We start from the raw sequence: 16,731 nt of genomic DNA, 5'->3' as shown, positions 1-16,731 counted from the left end.
CTGCTCTTGAGAGCTTGGAAAAAGCACAACGCTGAGGAAAGTCCCAGGAGAGCAGAGGAACTTTGGAGTCACCTCTGGAGGAGTCTCAGGTCTCACTCTCTCTTGCCATTTTTGCTGACTTTAACTAAGGTAGGTCAAGTCACATGTTCCAGTGGCTTTTCAGCCGTTTCAGTGGGATAAGGATGCACCAAGTACTGCTGCAAACCGCAGTGCCAGGCATGCTTTGAACTCAGGCCTCATTTTAAGAAATGCAGCAGAAACACAGCACCAGGAAACATAATTTGTATCTTTTTATTTGTCCACTTAAGTGTTTTTTTCATGAGCAAGCAGTAGATATGAGAAGTTTTTGTCTCACAGAAATCTCCTGTGTGGCCACTGAGCACTGAATGCCCTTCAGAAGCTGGAATGTGCCTCATGCAAGGACGATGCGCTACAGAGCACTCAAAATGTAAATGCCATCCACTGGGCCAAAGACTTGGACTGCTGTAGCTTAGGATGATGAATTTCTGGCAGATCCAAATCAGGTTCCCATTAAAGAACTTGGGACAAACTGCGGAGGTGAGCAGCCACAGGAGGAAAGGTGAGTGCTTTCCAGGCTCAGGAGTAATGAGCCAGGTCAGCATTCCAGGCTTCTTGCTGTGGACTCAGGATACCCAGGGCTCAGAAGGGCACCTCTAACTAGAGTTCCAGAGAGCTGCTGGGTGACAGAAATACAGCTGACAAGGATGTCATTAGCTCTGAGCAGCTGGCAGCATGACTGAATTTCCCTCATTTTAGAAACACCTGCTTTCTGAAATACAAATTTCTCATAACTTCTGATGTTATGCAGGGCATTTTGAGGCTGTCCCAGCCTGATTTCTATCATAACTGTTCTTCAAAAACATGATCCCGAAATTTCACTCTTCACTCAGACTAATTCCATACTCCTTATTCAACAGCTTCCTATTAGAAATCCCAGAACTGCTCCTTCTTGTCAATGCAGCCTTCAAAACCCAGGCCCAGCAATACCTCATGGACAGGTCTTTAGCTCATAGAACTATCTATCCCCAAACATTCTTCTTCCTTTTCTCCTTCTCTATATTCTCTCCCATGCGCTTTCCTGAACTCCATCCCATACATTTCATCTTTGTTTGAGCTCGGCAAAATTATGACATATTATATCATTTAGTGAAAAGTCATGTCATTCAATTGGTTCAACAAGCAAAGCACTCAAATCATAAATATTAAAATAACAAAACACATATGTTCAAAATGATGCTTCTGTTTTACTGTAGGCATTTAAAAATCTTAATAACAAACAGCATTTTATTTAAACTGAAGGATGTTGAGACTTTGAACTTTTTTTGACCTGGTCACATGCACAGGATAAGTGATTACACTCAGCCACATATCCATTTCAGAGGACATACAAGCCCCTGCAAACACACGTGGCCACATGGTACATGAAGTTGGCTGTCTTCCTACTCCACTGCACACCTCTGTTTATAATTTTCTGCTTATTTTCCTCCAGATTACGCCCTTTGAGCTTGTTTTATCTGGCTAACTGAATCTTTTGTTCAGTCCAAAAGTTTACACAGTGTCTATCTCACATGGCTCAGGGTAAAATAAATCTTGTTCCATACGTTGCACCAATAGAAAAAATAATTATTCCCCCTATTCTTCTCCAAATACCTATCTCTACTCTTCTCCACGGTCAGACAAACTCAAAGACTCAAAGGGATCCCTCTGTCAATATCTCTGTTGCAGGGAATGAGAACAAGAGAAGAATACTTAATGGTGCTAATGCAATAAGGAAGCTACCGGGCAAGCCCTGGGCCACAGAGACAGTGCACCATGCTTGCATTACCATTTCAAGAAGATTTTTCAAATCATAGACCTTGAAATCCACTATTTGCAATTGAAATTGTTTTTCACCATCCTGGGAATAAGGGTCAAGAAAAAAGCTAATGATGGCCTTACAAATTTTACACACAAAATAAGCATCCCTTACGTGCGAAGCTGCTCTCAAGAGATCACCTCATTAACAGCTGCAGAGTCTGAATTTTTTGGTCCTGACATTTAGACAGGAATCCAAAAAGCCACCATGAATCACACAGACATCTCAGGCTTAGTTTTTTTCAGTGAATCCCAGCTGCCCTCAGGGGCTATTTGGAGTGTTCCTTGCTGAACCACTCTGCATATTGTCCCTGCCATTTCCAATCCCACTCACCACACTTCTCCTGCAAAGGCCAGGTGAACTGGGGGTCCATCCAGTCCCACAGAGCTGTGGCTTCAGATTCAGTCAGCACAGGAGACAGGAGGTTCTGAGCAGAAATTCCTGGTGTAATTCACTGGGAACTGTGCTCAGCTCTGGGGGTCCTGGCCTGAAAGGGCCTTCCCAGCTGCTTTGTACACCCTGTAATATTTCAGAGCCACTGCTCAGGTGTGACAGGGGTGTTTGTGGGTCCAGCATGGCAAGACAAGCACTACAGGATGCAGAAACTACAAGGGGAGTACCAAGATCAGAGACTTGGGAGGGCTTAAAATGGCTCTGCCATGGAAATGGATCACCAGAAACCCTCCAAGAAAAGATGCTCAAAGGAAGTGAGGTTTTCTCAATGAAAATCAAGACCCAATTTCCTACTGAAACAAATCACCCCAAACGTGTCTTTCTAATTGAACACCAGCCTCACTTTATTGCCCTTCCACAGTGGCACAAAGAATTAGGTCAGGCAGCGTTTTGTCCCCCTTTTTCACTCTTCAGCCCCCAGAAGCCACAAAAAGAAAGTATGCAGACACCAGATTCTTCTTTCAAACATCTTTAAACCATTCACCTCAACCAAACAGTTCTCAATTACTCCTCTGAGGAGGAAGCTATCAACCCTACAATTTTACTACTATACAGCCCAGTTTGTTGGGCTGGTTATCTCCTCCATCATTCATCTGAACAATTGAGCCAGACAAAGGCTTTTCATTCACAGCCACATGCCACCCACACAGTGGCCAAGCCTGGGCCCAGAGGTGGGGCTGGGAAGGAGGAATGCAGTGGGGACCATTCTGGGATGTACAGCCTTGCCATCCCCTCTGTCCATCCAGCACCAGGACTTCTGCTGCACACTTGGGGTGAGCAATGTCACAGGCACAATATTATTGATATTTGGGGACTCAGTTTCTGCCATCCACTGTTTTAACTTACCTCAGAAGGAGTCAGGATCCAAGAGATGACAGGTGCTGTTTGTACCCAAAACATGAATGTATCAATCTGGAAAATACCCACATTCAAGAAGAAACCCCAGTGGGGAATTTATAGCTCAACCAGGCACTAAAGGGTTACTCTTTTCTGCTCCTGACTTTCAGGAAAGTGACTCCTGATTTCACACCAGCTTTCCAGAAGCAGGTCAGTAGTGCCACCCTTGGCTTGTCATTGCAGTGGTGACAATAAATCAGTAAATATAGAAAAGAGTAAAAGCTGAAGGAGGAAAAGGCAGAGAATGTGGCAGGAAGGGGTAAATCTTCCAGGTCACTGAAGAAAGATGTGCCTGTTACCTTCTGTGTGAGAGTTTTCTCAGCACAGTCCTGCTGCCTTAGCTGTGGATTGTCTCTGTGATTCCCTGTCATTGCCCGGAAGACAGAAACAGGCCCATAGGCTGCACCTGTCAGTGCTCAAGCTTCATTATGCAGAGTAGGATCCAAACAGGCATCTCAATTAATCATACTCATGTATTAGTAAGTAATTCATTAATTCAATAAACTGCTTTAGGCCATGGCATAATCAGTCATGTCAGAGATTATAACAAAAATCACAAACCAAAGTGTTAAACATGAAGGCATCCTTGCTGATTCATCATTTGTAGCAATCATTCATGGCACAACAGGTATACTTTATATACTTTAAGACAGGTGACGTGAAAAATTTATCATCTTAATTGTGCAGATTTCCTCTATCAGATCTGCTGGCTGAGCAATATAAGATCTAAATTGCAGAAAATTCACATGCAAACCAACTCAGAAAAAAATAAACATTTTTGTGATCTGCTCACTGATAGCCAGTAAACACTCTGCTTGATGAATGGCACTAACCTGTGCAGTAACTTGTAATTGCTCATCCTCCAGCCCTCAGGCTCAGGGCTGAGAAGGTGCTGTAAGAACCAAACCAGCCCCAGCTAGAGCTCTGAGAGCCCACACTGAGCAAGCTCCTGCTGCAATGCCATATCTCCATCATCCTAATTTCTACTGTCTCTTACCACTGTACCAAGGAAATGACAATCACATCATTCATTTGGACCTATCCATTGTTTTTATGGCAAGGAAGAAGGTCTACATCACAGAATTCAAAGGACTGGGCTTAAAGGACCTCAGACCCTGATGTCCACTGAGCCACACCTCTCTCATCATTAGCAGATAAAAATTACAGATTTCAGATTTCAGGATTACAGATCTCAAGTAATATAATCCCCAGGCAATGTATCCCAGCCTTTCATTTTGTGTACATTTAGAAATGTTTTCTTACCATCTTCCTCACACACTTCTTGTTATGCCTACCACAGACTTGGAAAAGGTTCTGGTCCCTTGCTTTCTGCAGCAGACTTTCCTTTTGTGCCTCTGAAGTTTGCTGCCTTCTTCCCCATCCAGTTTCTCTTCTATACTCATGATTCAAACTGTGATATTTTGGGGTCAAATTCCCTTACCTATGCAGGAAAAAAATGCAGACTCAGAGAGAACAAGACTGCCTGTAGATTAATACTTGTGTCATTAAGTTGGTTAAGATAGGCAAAATTAAGTTAAAGCTAGAAAAAGAGAGACAGGGAGAGCTTTTTTAAAAAAATTGCCCTACATACAACACAAGAACTCATTCCTACTGACAGACCACTTCTACATCTTTTTAAGCCTAGGAGAGGGTAAGCTACAATGCAAGGAACAAAGATGATTTCTCCTCCTTCTGCAAAATGAATTAAGTTACAAGTTTTATAGTTATAGTAACCAGAAATTGAAAAAGCTTGCTGAAAAATTCACAGTTCACCTTTTCCCAAAGAAAAGGCCCTTTTTCATCCCAAAAAAATTTCTCATTATTTGACAAGTTGCCATTAAGTGAATACACTTTTGCTTTCATTGTCCCAACTTGCAGATGGCATTTGGAAGTTGAGTTCTGCAGAGGTGAGTTACTGCTCCACGTTGCCTGAATTGAAGAACACACATTGTCACATGTCACACATGGTAGGGACATGTCCAGTGCAATGACTAGACATGACACAGGCTGCATTCACACCATAAATTCATCATTGTAGTTTCCATGCTTTGCCTGTAACTAAATTTGCAGTTCTTTACATATCCAAAGCTGTCACTTTTATATATTAAATAATTACACCTCTGGTGAGATAGGTCTCATGTGGTTAGGATTAACATTTTATCTGCCAGTTTACAGCCATAACAACTGGCCTTGCTCTTGGAAATGTGCTTATATGCTCTGCCTACTTATAAATCAATGCTGAACTGTTCTGGAGGTTCATTACAAGAGATGCTTTGAGTCGTCAGAAGCAACGTGGGATCACTGTAAGAGCCTGAATGAGAGATGTGGGACTCCAGGCAGCTCTTCCAAATGCAGTTTATTGTATCCAAGACATTATAGCAGTCCAGGGTGGTGGGTGACAGAGCCTGTGCCTGCAGCTGTCAGCTCCAGCTGCAGGCAGGCCTGGAGACCCTGAGTTTAGGTTACAAATGCATTATATACTTCTCTTTGCTGAGCATCTTCATACAGTGGAACCAATCTACACCTTAACTTTTATCTACAGCCTATCATAACTACAGTAATTACCATATTCATGTTAATATTCCCCAATCACTAAAAGTTAGTACATTACAGTTAAAGCTAGGAGTTGTTTTTCAATTTTCTTGCAGTGGAAAGAGCACCTTTTTTCTACTTGCAACATTTGCTGACTTTTTTGCCTGTGCTATCTTTCTGCTTGGTAAAAACATCTTGTTTGAGGTGGGTTCATCCTTTGCTCTAAACCATAAAAACCCTTTCTAACTAACACACCCTTTGCCTCTTTGGTTATCCACTAAGACTGGCTCAGCAATTATTTTCTTCTATATCGAAACTTGCTTCCATCTCTATTCCTTCTTCAAATTCTACATTCAAAAATCTTTCTGCTAATCATACATATCTGTGAGACTTTCTTGTCAAACTTTCATCCTTCCCAACAATCACCAAAGGCCTGATCCTGGGGAGGGCTGTGTGCTGCTGTCCCTGCAGAGAAACCCTGGCTGCTGTTGGAAGCATTCAGCAGCTGAGGACACAAAGCTCTCTGTAAGAGTGAGTCCTTCTCAAAATGGAGAAGGTTGTAGGGATAATTATTTTTATGTGTTAGGCTGGGGATAAGCTCAGTAGGTATTAGATGTTTTCCAGGTCCCGCCTGTTGTATCACCACTTTCTTCCAACTGAGCCAGTACAGCAAGGGCAAGATCCATCACACAAAGCTGTCTGGGAGTCTGGTCTATACTCAGCAGGTTTTGTCCTGCAAAGTCAACAGAGAGAGGGGTGCCTTCCAGAGGGCAGCGAATTTTAGGATATCCTAAAACAGATTGTGGAAATACATGAAGTGGCTCCCCAAATGCCTGTTGGAGATTAGACATATAGCCTCGCAACTGTTAAGATTCAGCAGTATGAATTACCCGAAAGGTAAAAAACTAATTCTTTTCCAAGCAAAGATCTGGTTTTATTTGAAGTTTGACACTCCATGGTTTGAGAGGGGGTTAGAGCAGCTGGGCAGCAGCACACACCATGAAGGTCAGGGTGATTTTAACATCCAGGATGTCAGCTGGTCCCACAGTGGTGCAGCCCATGAGTGCCTCTAGCTGGACCAAGGTGTATCCAGGTCATCCCCTGGTTGTGGTGCACTGTTACACAGGCAGGCATGAGCTCCCTGGCCTAGGAAAGAAGCTGCATTTCAGGCTCTCTTTGCCCAACACAACCACTTGGGACTATTTCTTCACATTTCAAAAACCAAGCAATGCAGGCTTTCTCCTGCAGGGAGCAAGTCCCGCTGACCTGTCACTGAGATGCAATATGCCAGCTTTCCTCCTGTCTCCTGACTTGCCCATCAGTGGAAAGGAGAGCCAGCTCCCATCTTTTCCATCAGTCCATGGCATGAGTTTCCCTGACACAGGACACCACTGTGGAGCAAAGGTACAGACTGACTGCTGCCTGCCTTTCACACCCTCTGTCACTCCTCAGCACTGGGGCTGTCCCTGCCATGGAAGCAGAGACCCTCTTGTATTCCTCCTTGCTCTTGCTGCTGCACAGCCTGTGTCATCAGCCTCAGCTCACTGTCCAGACACATGGGGCCCACTGAAACACAGAATTGTTTCAGACATTCACTCTGGAGATGGCAGAGCAGAGCTATCCTTTTGTGGGATCATTCTGCTCATCAGGAAAGCTGCTGGCTTTGCAGGCACCTGAGCACAACACACAAACATCCCTCTAAATCACTGCAGTCCAGGTTCCAGCTAGAAACTCTCCTCTTCACCTGTGCACTGCCACAGAGGTTGGAGCACATGGAGGACAGACCAAGAACAGGATTTATGAAGAGCTGCCCCAGGTACAGTGAGAAGCATGTTTGATCTTCCTTCTCCGAACCCCAGTGGTTTCTCCTGGTGGGGCAGAAAAGCACAGTGACTGTGCAGTGTTGAGAATGCAGAGTGTCCTGCTGCCACCAGTCTGATAAGCAGAAACAGCTTCCTTTAGCAGTCAGAGTTTTCTTTCTTCTTTTCCCTAATACTGCTTATTTAACTCTTTGTCCAGATGATATCTGGCTGACAGCTGTGCATTGAGAAAGCACAGAATAAACTGCTTTAGCAAATTTCATTATCACTGAAAGGGTGACAAATTGCTCAGGACTTGCAGGAAATTCTACTGTCAGGAAAAGCCATCCTAGTAAAAGGCTAACCACTTCTAACAGAAACCTGTGATTTTAAGACTCAGAACTTATAATAAATAGTATTCAAATGCATGCTAAACAGTCTCAGTATAGTTATCTACTAGAAACCTTATTGACAATATTTACAGCTGCTAAGTACATTAAGATAAAAGGTTCCCACAAGCGATTCTAGAGTATCAATTTTATTTTTTTATATATATTATACATATTATAGCTTAAGAAACTAGTAATTCTACATTCAGCTGAGGAAAAACATTTTGGAAAGAGCAGATAATTTGCAAACATCAATGTTACAATGCAGAGCTTGAAAAAAAAGTCAGAATGGGTTTTAGTGTCCTCAGAATAAGCGTCCCTGGATCTAAAGCTATTTGATGTCAATGGGAAGGCTCCTCTAAGTAGTCTTTTGGAGGCTTAGAAACTCTTTACAGTCATCAAAATCAAAGCAAAAGTCTTTCCTTTGGACAGAAACAGCTTGGAAGTATATATTTAAAAAATGCAATAAAAATAAAAAGCAGGATGGTCTTTCCTGAACAGCAGGAATTTCCTTTTAACTTATGTAGCCTTGGATTGGCGAGGAGAGGTGGAATCCTTTGTGGATGTGTGTCCATTTGCCTGTATTTTGATGCAAATATGAGTATTTTGTAGTAACTTTAAATGGAAAAAAAAAAAAAACCAGCAACAGAGAAATGTTAAGAGTTGTATGAAATGGTGGAAATGCGCACAGTCTACTGACAAACAGCTGATGGATTTTGCCCAGCTCTAGATAAAAGCTACAGTTGTGTCACTGAAATACTGCTTTTACAAAACCACAAATTCCCCTACAAAACAGATAATTTCCTCTCAAATAAACCTCTTCTAGGTAATTAAAAAGACAGAACATTAAAAAAAAAAAAAACACACTTTCCTAGTGTAATTAGAGTTCCTCAAACTAATGGTCCAAGGAATTCCCAAATACTCAGATGCCCTCTTAATTGCAGCTGAGCAGCTATAATGGTAAAAAGCAGTTCCAGATAACTCAGGGCTGGAGGGTAGACAAGCTGTAAAACCCATTCTTGCTGGAAAACCTGCCAAGGCCAAGCGCTGAAGGTGGCAGCTGCATTCAGCATCATTTCCCCATTCTGCAATAAAGTTGACAAATTAAGTGACATTTAAAACAAGAAATCGTGCTTGAATGTATGTGCAAAAGTATGCCACACTTCACTCTTGGAAGGGAATATCCTGCTAATACTGAGGAAATGGCTCTATCAAGGGACAAAAAGCCCAAATATTTTAAAAGCAAAGGGCTGTCTTTTCTGCACACATCCCTATTCTCGTTAAATATGAAGGATGAAGAATAATTCTTCCACAGTACAAACACATTCCTGACTTTAAGTAGATTTAACTAGACGGCTTCATTGGGATACTCTCTCCATTAGGCATATGTTTAAGCACCTCAGCAAGCCCAGGGCTGATTTTGCAAACAATTTTATCACACAAGTAAACAGCAATAGAATAAAATTGAGAAATAAACGTTCAAAGAAAATCCTCATTAGTTTCTAGATTTTGAGGTTAAAGCAAGATTTTCTCCCAACATAGGGTGTGAAAGAGGACACATTTTTCAAAGGGGCTTAGAAGGCAGCTCCTTATTGCAACCCTAAAACACCTCTGGCCATTCTGAGGAGGTGGCCATGTGGACATTGAACTGATTTGAAAATGTGTCACATCTATTCATACTTCCTGACTATTACCTTTAAGTGACCAGATGATCTTTGCATAACATTCACATGTTTTTATGTTGAAACTGTATTCACAAATATGACCCGCGACCATCTCTCAGCAAGTACAGAAGTGCCAAAAATTGCACATCAAGGCAGAAAGGTCAAACATTTCAGGGCTTGCTACTCCAGGCTGGTGCTCAGTAAATTTTGCATGAAACTCTTATTTCAGCTAACACTGAGATTTTTGTGTCCAGGGCTCAGAAGGGATGTACTCATTGCCATTGCTGGTGGCTGCACAGCACACAGAACCAAGCTCTCATCAGGGGTTAACAGCAAAAGAGCAAGAGGAAATGGGCAAATGGGCACAAGTTAAAGCCTTATGGAGATAAATTCTCCATGAGAGTGGTCAGACACTGGAACCAGTGTCCAGAATGCTTAAGGGATTACCAGCCTTGGAAATATTCAAAACTCTGGACAAGGCCTAGTCTCAATTTTTAATGCCCCCCTTTTTAATGATATAATCTCCAAAACACTTTGGCTGCCTGTACAATACTATGATTGCATGATCCTCTCTATACAAGGATTTAATTGCACATACATTTTTGGCAAATATCAAAGCACTTTCTGGTGACATTTGTATACGGGTGTTCTCATTTGCATACCCAGAAATTCCTGGTTATTCAGCAGTATACAGGTTTTAAAATTCCCTTTTTTCCATTTTAACTGTGTTGTCTGACATCAAAATGAGAAATAATAGCAGACAAAACCGTTTTCTTTTATTGCACCTGAAATACAGAATGGTATTTCCCCTCAAAAAATCTTTTCCCCCAAAACCACTAAGATTGAATATTTGTTCTTATATGACTATATTTTAAAAAGAGAAAAATATGAGCAAGCATTATGACAGATAATTTAAATATAAATAAATCTTTTCAGTGCCATGACTGGAGTATAATAAACCCATAACTCAGTTTCATGTATATTGACCTAAGGATACATGAACTTTTTCAGAACAGTAGTACTTTTCTAAGTATCACAGGTTCAATAGATCTCATTTCTCTTTTTCTCCAGACACACACAAAGAAACCCATTAAATGTTTTGGATTTAGCCAATACATTTGAATATAACTTTTTCTGTTTCCTCTGAAATCTCTCCAAAGTGAGGAGTATTTTTCAGCAGCTCAGACAGTGAACACAATAAAGAGAGAGATTTTTGAAAGCATAAGGAAATAGAAATAACAGCAGTTGTGTCTCTGACTGATGGTCAGATGCTAAAATTCTGTCTCCAACAGCAGCCAGAACCAGACGCCTAAAGTGGAGTCTAACAGGAAGGTGAATAAACTGCTTACCCTGAATGCTCCTCCAGCCTCCACCAATCTGCAGCTCGGGGACTTTCAGAGCCTGAGGTGATTTCCATGCACTCAGCAACCTCCACAGAGTGGTGAGTGCTAATGGCCAGGTTAGTCCATAATTCTTATGTATGAAGTCAGGATTGTTGATTTCCAGTATGTCTCCATTTTAGATTAAATTTCCTTTTTTTCCTGTTTTCCTGCCCAATCCCTAGCCATGCAATATTTTTTAAGCAGTTCTGCACAATCAGCTTTCAACTTTACTACTCTGAAGAATTTAGTATCATCAGTACAAGTCTGTCAACAGTCTATATTCACCCCCTTTTACAGAACATTGTATATAAATTAATTCATAAATTCCTATTTTGAATTCCACAGGGCTTGGCACAAAGCATTCTGGATCTCTCTTCCCTGGGAAAACTTTCTCCTTTTACCCTCTGTTACCTATCTTTTAAACAACTTTTTACTGTTTTGCCTTCCTTCTTCTCCTTGGATGCCTGGGCTTGTAAAGGAATCTTGGGGAACTCAACAAAGGGAGAGGCTGATCACTTCCCCTGGTGTCCAGTGGCAGCATCTGTGGGACTGGTTCAGAGCTGTCTTGTCAGGGGAGGTTTAGACTTGATTTAGAGACATTAAGAAGCATTTCTTTACTGAGAGGGTGGTCAGAAGCTGGAAGAGGCTTCCTGGAGAGGTGGTGGATGCCACAAGCCATCAATGTTTGAGAAGCATTTGGACAATGCCCTCAACAATGTGCTTTAACTTTTGGTCACCCTGATGTGGTCAGGCTGTTGGGCAAGATGTTCCTCTAAGTCCCCTCCAACTACTCTAGTCCTGTCTAGTCTAATCTAGTCTATATCTAGTTTAGTCCAGTCTCTATCAAACAGCCTGGAAATCTGTGTGGATGGTGTCTGCTGCAGCTACATGCAAAGAATACCAATAGGAGACACACACACCCTTCCACTACACAGCATGTGGAGTGACATCCTCCAAACGTGATATTCATTCTTACTTCCATGGATTGCACTCTTTACTGACCCAACAGGTCTGCTAAGTACAGATGTTTGACATCAGAATTTCCCTAGTCACCTTAAAAATCAGCATTCCTAAAAAACGGGCAGAAACTAAGGAGTTCTGCAAGAGAGTCTCTACAGCACAGGTAGCAGCTGAGCAGTTTTATCCCCACGTTGCTCTGGAATGCTGGGGTAAACACCCTCTCATCCCGGTGTCTCGCTGTTTTTCACTTGGTGTCTTTGCTCTAAATTAGTCACATACTTTTGGTGATTCAAAAGTTCAAAGCTGAGCTAAGAGCAAAGCAGATTATATTCCAAAACTGTATAAGTGCCTCACTCCTATTATCCTGTAAGAAACAGTTATGAACATGATGTCCTTAGATGAGCTACACAGATAGATTCCATAGATATAAGTATTTTCTAAGTTAAAGTATCCATTCCAGTAATTCAGGTAAACCTGTTGCTATTCACTCAATCCATGTTTACAGTGATGAAGTCCTAGCTGCATAATCCTGCCCTTGTCTTGAGGCACCCCTTTACCTTCAGCCCTATGTACATTTAGGATTGTTCAGCCAATGAAACAGAAATATAAAATATAAATATATATATATATATATACATTATAAATGCAAATATTTATATTATATTATATTATATTATATTATATTATATTATATTATATTATATTAATTTATCTCAAATGCCTAAGCACAGTAGATATGCCACTGATGCAGGTCTACACCAGGGAATTTCATTTCATAAGTTGTCATCTTCTGTAAGTATTTAGCACAAAAGCACAGAAAAGAAAAAACACAGCTGAAAAAATAAATTTTTTCATCCATTGGTGCAACCTCCTCTCCCAGTTAGCACATTTCATCTGGCACTTACTATGTCATGGTAACTGGTTCATGGACTCACTTTCTTTAATTTAGCAACAGCTCAGCTGCAGACCATGGGTTCCAATAGACCAGTACAATCCTGATCTATATTTTTCCACAGTGGGAAAAAATATGAGCTCACTGTTTCAGAGACTGGAAGTTTTTGTGCAGCAATATGAAATTTTAAGTAGATCCATTATATATCCCTATGGGTTTAGAAAGAATGCACTTCCTTGCCTCTGGAATAATTCTTGGATGCAAAAAAAACCAAAGTCTCTCCCTCTAATCTGTCTTTCTGGCAACAAGGCCAGCCCTTTATCATTACCCTAATGTTGTCAATTACTTTCAGCTAATGCCAGATCCCTCTCATTAATGTCAAGAAAACATAAGCTCCTCTCTTTCCCTGAATTCCCCTTACGGTGGCAAGTGTTGCCTGTAGTGGAATGTGTGCCCAACTGCAGTCAGTGGTAATTGCTGTGTGAGGCTGTAAACACACTGCCTGCCTGATGCTCATGCTGCTTAAGACCTGAGAGGATGAATAAAAGAAGTTTCATCGCTGCATGCCTCTTTTCTAACTCAAAACAGGGATTAGGAATTGTGAACTTTTTTCCATTGTGAACTAATAGGCATAATAATCCTATCAGTGTTTGCATTTTTGCACTGGTAAGTGACTTTGTTGAGCAGTCTGTATCTACCTTAGACAACACACACAAAAAAGAATTTAAAACAAAGCATTCAGCCAGTGCAGCCTGTGTGTCTGTGCAAGGACCTGCCTGTGCCCCCACCCAGCTGCAGCAGTCCTTGCAGACCCACCCTGGCAGCCCAGCACTTCACCCAACCCCCCTCCCTTACCTCACACCACCTCCAGCCTCTCCCAGCTGCAAATCCTTCCCACCACTCGTCAGCACCACATTTGGCAGAAGCTTCTTTACATAAATCTGTAACAGTGAAACCCACGGCGTTGGGAGTGGGGGGACAGCATATTTATTGCTTCTGCGGGGCAGAGGGGAAACTCAGATTATTAAAGCTCAGTTTTCACCATTGGTGGAAAAAATAGGACTAAAAGAAATGGTTTTACAAAGTGTTTAAGCTGCCCACCCACAGCATGTACTCAGCATGCCTATTCAGGTCAGCACACTATTTCCTATGAGTCACGTTCAGCTGTGCCTTAGCTGCATATTTTAGTCAGAGTGATCTTAGCTGAAGCCTGTGCTGTGAGGAGGCTGGCAGCGTCCAAATTTGTTCTGGTATCCTGGAATTTGCTCCTTTGAGTGTTGTGAGTCATTATAATCCTACAGAATTAAACTGTTTCTGTGTACCATTCCCACTGAGCTAATGAAATAGTTAAAAACCCCATCCGTGGTACAGAACTGCAACACAATTGTTAGAGAATTAATAATACAATATGGAGGTGGGTTACACAGCTCAAATGCAGCTACACCAGCATTATCTAGCTGAGCACGCTGCTGAGGGAAAAAGCCAAGGCTTCTTTTCATAATGCAGCTGCCAGCTTCAAGTTCTTATTAGCCCTCTCTCATCAAGGAGCATGACTATAGTTTTTGGCTACACAAATGTGGGGAAATAGTCACAGAGCTGCTCTCAGGAGACCACTCAGCCCACAGAGGGATGGTCTCCCAGCCTCTGGTGGCTGCTGCAGGCCATGGCTTGGGTGCCACATGTGAACCCCCAGCCTCCCCAGGCAAAGTAACCAACAGCCATTGTTAGAAACAGAAGCTCCAGCTCTAAATCCTCTATCCAGAGAAATATCCATGTTGTCATCTTCCTCTAACCTAGCCAGTCCTGGTCCCATGAGCACCATAGAGTACAGTTTGCTGGGAGTTAGAGTTTTATGGTTCCTTCAGGCTTGCCCAGCCCTTTGAAAACCCCAACCCAAGGACATCAGTGCTTGTGGTGTTGCAGCAGCAAGTTGCATTGCTGAGATGCTTTTTCTCTTACAGCTCATAAGCAAAACCCCTAATGGCTGTTAGGGTGACAGGTGCCACAGCCCCAAGGGATGAGGAGGTTCCAAAGCTTCTTCCACAAAAAGTGGGGAAGGGGAGCAGCCAGGAACAGCAGAATGGAGCAGAGGGGAAGACCGAGCAGTTCACAAGATGGTTTTGTTTCCCCTGTGAGCAGTGGGCTCACCCCAGTCACTGCAGGATGAGTCCCTCACGCAGCCCTGGCTGCACACACAGGGAGCAGAGGCAGAATGACTCCCCACACCCAGCAACCATTCCACCAGAGGCAGAACAATTTACTGACTCTGTGTTAAATGGGCAGGCTCGTCACTTGGGATTACAATTAATGCTGGAAGGAGATCCAAGAAGTTGTAAAAGTTTAAAGGCATGCCTGTCATGTAATATTCTCTTCAACTTAAATTATATAAAAAATCTGGGGCACATGCCTAATAAGTAAGAGTAGAATTAATCCCCTAGCTGTCAGCAACAGTCCTCTGAAATGGTGACTTACATCTAATTACATATTTTTTTAAAGCCTGGCTGCAATCAGTTAGTTTCTGCCCCTCCTCACAAAGAGAGGAACCATGGCTGTGATGTGAGATTACAGGGGCATTTACACTTGTGTTCAAATAGTTAAAGCTGAATGGACTCAACACCTCCAAACTCAGATACAGCAGTGCAAAATGAGAGCTTGCAACCAACACCCTCCAGCTCTTTGTGCCTGACAAAGGGCACAGGAAACCTTCTGTGTTTAATGCATAGTTCAGACCCATTTCCTTTTAATGCTCGCTCCAGCATCCCTCCTGCCACCACTGACTGGCCAGGCCATGCCACACCACTGCAATGAAAGGTAAGAGGTTCAAGAGGCTTGTTTGGGGTTTTCTCAGGGAACCTACAATGCCTCCTAAAAGAGAGGTTAAGATAGGAGGAGCGACTAGAAAGCACAAGCTCATACATTTTTACAATATTCTTAATAATATGATGTTTCCTAAGACGTTATAACAGTGGAGCAGTCTAACCAGGTTAGAAAATCCTGTTCTGAATTTTCTTGCTTTTTTCTTCTAGAAACTTATTTTTCTAGCTTGATGTCTATTTCCATACTGAGGCTGATATCCACTGTGGGACAGAAGCGCATGAGTTTTGTTAGCTCTGTTTCCTCAAATGAAGGCCAGTAGCAAATTTGTTATTTGTTGGAGTTAATATTGCAGTAAAACAAGAGAATTTTAATCCAGGAAATACTTCCTACAGCAAGCCAGTATAACATTTTGGGCCTGCAGTTTCAGACTAGTTTGTATCAACCCTGAAAATGGGGATTGAAACTAAGGAGCTACTGATGAATGAAAAGAGCAGTGCCTAAGCAAAGAGAAATTATAAATTACAGTCAGCCTTTGTACTGAGATGTATTAACTCAGCTTTATGTTAATTTCTAGTGTTGTAAAACCACATCTCATGGCTGACTTGGCCCACTCTGCACCTCTGCACACTTGGATGCCCCCAGTAAAATGCATTTTTTCTAATAGGGCCTGCTGAGGCCCACAGTAACTTTTGACAGTGCATGAAGTAAAGCTGGTGAGAGCAGCCTCTCTCCCCAAGTCACACCAGACTACAATAAAGTTTATATTCTTATTGAAAAACCTGTCTCATGATTCCCATCAAAAATATTTTTATTAAACCCCCTCTAGACACAACTGATTGGGACTTTTAATAATGTATTCAGGTTTTCTCCCATCAATCATCCACCAAGTTGTTCTTTCTTTTTTTTTTCTTCCATTATTATTGAAAGATTAGCTCCACCATGCAGCACTAATTAGGAAGGAGGATTGATTGAAAAGGCAGCATTGCATTGAACAATTGTTACTCCATTTTTTTGCCAGGTTAAGGCAGGCTTCTGCCATTATTTTTACATAACCCAGCCCTTAGAGACAG

The sequence above is a fragment of the Zonotrichia albicollis genome, chromosome 2 (genome assembly GCF_047830755.1).
Source record: "Zonotrichia albicollis isolate bZonAlb1 chromosome 2, bZonAlb1.hap1, whole genome shotgun sequence".
Lineage (NCBI taxonomy): Eukaryota > Metazoa > Chordata > Aves > Passeriformes > Passerellidae > Zonotrichia > Zonotrichia albicollis.
The sequence above is the reverse complement of the archived record's forward strand: the minus strand, read 5'-3'. Positions refer to the sequence as shown.